Source organism: Rhinolophus sinicus, chromosome 14 (assembly GCF_057876585.1).
Source record: "Rhinolophus sinicus isolate RSI-liver-muscle chromosome 14, RSI-T2T, whole genome shotgun sequence".
In the NCBI taxonomy this organism is placed as follows: Eukaryota; Metazoa; Chordata; class Mammalia; order Chiroptera; family Rhinolophidae; genus Rhinolophus; species Rhinolophus sinicus.
In genome coordinates this window covers 74,419,588-74,424,465 of record NC_142514.1, presented here as the reverse complement: position 1 = coordinate 74,424,465, position 4,878 = coordinate 74,419,588, and the positions used below count along the sequence as shown (strand labels likewise).

The window sequence follows — 4,878 nt, the reverse complement described above, 5'->3', positions numbered from 1 at the left end:
TGAAATTTATAGAACACTACACCCAACAACAACATAATACATATTCTTTTCAAGTACAAAAGGAATACTTCCCAGGATTGACTATATGCTATGCCGTAATACAAATCTTAATAAATTTAAAATGATTGAAACCAACCATAAAAGAATTAAGGTAGAAGTCTATAACAGAAAGATATTTGGTGATTCACCAAATATAATATTGGGAATTAAATGACATAATTCTAAATAACTCATGGATCAACTAAGACATCAAAAGGGACAGTACAAAATATTTTGAACTGAATGAAAATGAAAACACAACATACCCAAAACTATGATGCAGCTATAGTAGTACTTAGGCAGAAATTTATAGGTTTAAATACCTGTATTAGAAAAGAGGTTCTCAGGTCAATAATCTAAGCTTCTACTGTAAACAAGTAAAAGAAGAGCAAATTAAACCTGAAGCAAACAAAAGGAAGGAAATAAAGAGTAGAAATCACTGAAATAAAGCAAAAACACAATACAGAAAACCAATGAAATCAAAGTAGGTTCTTTGAAGAGATGAAGAAAACCAATAAAACTTTAGTTAGACTGACCAAGCAAAAAGAGGGAAGAAAAGACACAAATCATCAAAATCAAGAACAAATGAAGAGGTATTACTACTGATCCTACAGAAATGAAAAATAATATAAAGGGAATATTATATAACTGCATGCCAACAAATTAGACAACTTGATAAGATGGACAAATTCCCAGACAGGCATTAATTACCAAAATTGACTCAAAAGAAAAAGTAGAAAATATGAATAAAATTATAAGTAAAGAGATTGAAATAGCAACTAAAAACATTCCACAAAGAAAATCTCAGTTCCAGATGGCTTCACTGGTAAATTCTATCAGCTATTGAAGGATGAAATAATACCAATTCTAGACAAATTCTTTCAGAAAATCAAAGAGGAAGAAGCACTTCCCAACTTGTTTTTTGAAGTTACTATTACTCTGATACCAAAGCCAAACAAAGATAGCACAAGAAAAGAAAACAACATGTCAGTATTCCTCATGAACATAGACGCAAAAACTTAGAAAGTATTAGCAAACTGAATCTAGCAATATCACACACACACACACAATGACCAAGTGAGACTCATCACCCAAACACAAGGTTGTTTTAACATCTAAAAATCAATTTAATGTAACGTACTACATTGATATAATAAAGGATCAAAAATACTCACATGATTAATTAATAATAATAATCTCTTAGTAGTTAACTGAATGCTTTTACCACTCCTACTAAACTTCATACTAGAGGTTCTAACGAGTGAAATCAAACAAGAAAAAGAAATTAAAGGAAGAAATAAAACTGTTTTTGTTTGCAGATAACGTGATCCTACATAGAAAATCCTAAGGAAATTACAAATATGCTACCAAGACTAATATGAGTGTTCATCAAATATCCAGGATAAAAGATCATTATACACAAACCTGTTGTTTTTCTATGGCTTAGCAACAAACAATCCAAAAATGAAATTAGGAAACAAACCCATTTATAGTAACTTACAAAATAATAAAATGCTTCAGAAAAAAATTAACAAAACAGTAAGTCTTTTACACTGAAAATTGAAAAACATTGCTGACAGAAATTTAAGATCTAAATAAATGGAGAGCTATCCCATGTTCATGGATTGGAACTTTCAATATTGTTAAAATGACAGTTCTCCCCAAATTGGACTATAGACTCAACACTGCCCATATCAACATATCAACAGGCATTTTTTTTTAGTATGAATTAGCAAACTGATCCTAAATATACATGAAAATGCAAAGGACCTAGCATAGCCAAAACAAATTTGAAAAAGAACAAGGACAAATTTGGACAACTTACACTACCCAATTTCAAAACTCAAAATAAAGGCATAGCAGCTAAAACTGTAGTATTGGTATAGGAAAAACATATAGCTCAATGGAACAAAATTTAGCCTCCAGAAATAAACTCTTACATTTATGGTCTACTGATTTGGGGCAAGAGTACAAAGGCAGGTCAGTGGGAGGAAGGACAGTCTTTTTAACAAATGGTGTTGGAACAGTTGGCAATTTTTTACCATAGGGGAAAAAAAAAGAAACCTTCACTTAAACCATACACAAAGATGAACTTAAAATAGATCGTAGACTCAGATGTAAGGCCTAAAGCTCTAAAACTTCTAGAAGAAACAGGAGAAAATCTTTGTGACCTTGGGTTAGTCAATGGTTACTTAGATAGGCATCAAAGTTACCTTCCATAAAAAAAAAAAAAAAAGATAAGAATCAGGTCCTTGGGGTCAGCCCTTCGTGTTGGAATCATGGGACCAGTGAAGCTCAATTTCTGTTGGGGTCATGAGGGGATATGATGTCATCCAGTGGCTGTTGGAAGCCACCTTTCTTCCATAAAGGGAAAGCCCATCTGAGAACAGAGGGAAGGAAACAAAGCCAGTAGGTGAGGAGAGAGATGGTTCCTGCTGACGTAATCGAGGACACAGGAAGGAAAATCTCTCATAGATCCCCCTGCTCCCTCTGCCTCCTGAGTGATCCTGGTACTTCTCTGTGTGGCCCTGAAAGGTGTGGTGTTCCCTCTCCTCGGGGAACTTATGGCTCACAGCTTGTTCCCTTGGGAACCACATTCGTTGCTGTTGGGACTTGCTGTGATCATTGTCTTCAGTCATTTCTCCATTAGTTGTCCTGATAAAGTCCAAGCACTACATCACTACACGCTTCTCAACCTGGAGGAGACAAAGCCCCAATTCTGTGTAGGGCTCTGAGATATCTTTCTGGAGCATTGGTTTATTACATGATTTGAGAAACCTAGTACTTTAATAAGAACCACCCATACCCCACAAACATGGAAGAAAAGAGCAGGGGTGGGGAGAACAATCCAGTCTCTGAAGATTCACTTGGGTGGGGGCGAGGGGTGAAACTGCAGTGAGGGCAGCCTCTCCTCTTGTCCCCCAGGGGGCCCAGGCTGTCCTCCAAGCTCACCAGCTATTTTAGGTATGGTGCTTCTTAAGGCCACACATATGCCAGGGTACCATTCTGATTTGAATCTGGTGCAGAGAACACTGGGACAGTTTGTACTCCTCTATGATCCACAAGACCCAGTCCTTTACACAGCATGTACTTCTTGCACTACTCCCAGCCACAGCTGTTTGTGTCCAGCCTCTGGCCGATCTCCCGCACCATGTGGCCAGCCTCCCTGGTGCTCAGCATTTTCAAGTTCAGCATTTAATATTCAGGAAGAGTGGCTGACCTTACCAGAGTATTTTACTGTGGCCCTGCCTTGGCTGTCCACCATTTAAGCATTACATTGTCTTTACTTGGTTCCACTTGACACGTTGCTTCTTGGTGGATGGCCAACAGCAGAGGTGGCTTAAAATAAGGGTCAAGAACCTCCTAGCCACCCTCTGACAACCCTGGCTGTGGCCCGAGGAAGAGGCTGGGGTCACACCATCAGGATGCCCAGTATGGAGGGAGTTGTCCATGTTTGTTCCCCTGGGGCTCCACTACTGCTGCTGCTGCTGCTGCTTTTGGTGCTGTGGGTGGAGCGGGACCCCCAAGGGTCACACTGGGGGGCTAAGCTGGGTGTGGCAGTCCTTGACTCTGGACTGTGTTGGGGAGTGCTGGCCCTCGTCTTTGGACTGGGTTGTGGAGTGCTGGTCCTTGGCTTTGGGCTGGGTTGCGGAGTGCTGGTTCAAGATTCCGGGCTGGGTTGGGGAATGTTGGTGCTGGATTCCGGGAGGTATTTGGGAATGGCGTTCTTCGACAACAGGCTGACCAGGAACTCGCTGGCTCTCTGGCCTTCTGGCCTGATGGCTGAACCTTGCAGGTTGGGGAAGACCCAGGGCTGTTCACGTCTGAGGAAAGGGAGGGCCTTACTTTGATGGTGAGGCCCTTTACTTTGGGTTTTTTTGGTGCTGAGGATCGGGTACGTGGCCATCAGTCTGTTGTAACTCCTGCGTGCCATTGAATCATAGATATGGTCCCACTGAAACGCCATTTTCATCATCCTCTGGGTCACCCAGGGGTCCCGGTTGTCACAGAGTAGTTCAATGTAAGGCCTGAGTTCCTCCTGGCCCAAGTTTAGCCATCGCTCCTTCATTAATATTTCTAGCGTTCCTCTGTCGCTGGGGTTGACTGTCATTAATTTCTTCAAGATCTTAGGCAGTCCAAAAATATGTAAGAGGAGACTCGGAAATGCCCTCTCAGTATCAGCTCCCGTAGCTTATAGAAGCTTATTCCCATGCACGGCAGGGTCCCAGTGACCATCTTATAGAGCAGCACTCCCAGGCTCCACAGGTCTATTTTTGGGCCGTCATAGTCTTGGCCCAAGACGAGCTCTGCAGCGGCATAAGGGAGGGTGCCACAAAACGTGCTCAGCTGATAGCTGATGAACTCTTTGCTCAGGCCAAAGTCTATAACTTTTGCATTCCATTCTAAATCCAGAAGCACGTTCTCTGGCTTCAGGGTCCAGTGAACAATGCCCCTCTGGTGGCAGTACTCCAGGGCAGATACCAGCTGCCTGAAAATACCTTGAGCCTTGTTCTCATTCAGGCGGCCATGGTTTGTCAGGTAACTGTGCATGACCAATCCATGCACACGCTCCATAACAAGATACAGCTTTTTTTTAGTTTCAATAACCTCAAATAACTTCACAATATTTGGGTAGTTCAACACCCTCAGGCAGTGAAATTCTAACTGTCTGCAGGAGCCCTGCTGGTGAATGACTTTGACAACTACCTCTGTCCCCACCAGAATGCGCTGGGCCAGCCTCACCTTGGCAAAGCTTCCCTGGCCAATGGTGTTCAGGAGCTTGTGATGGTCAATATCGGGCTCCTCATTAGTAGAGATGGCTGCAAGGTAATTAGACAT

At 41.7% G+C, this 4,878-nt stretch overlaps 1 pseudogene; it reads right to left on the bottom strand.

Moving 5' to 3' along the window:
• Nucleotides 1-4,158: 4,158 nt before the first annotated feature.
• Nucleotides 4,159-4,878, bottom strand: LOC148755727 (serine/threonine-protein kinase MARK2 pseudogene; annotated as a pseudogene).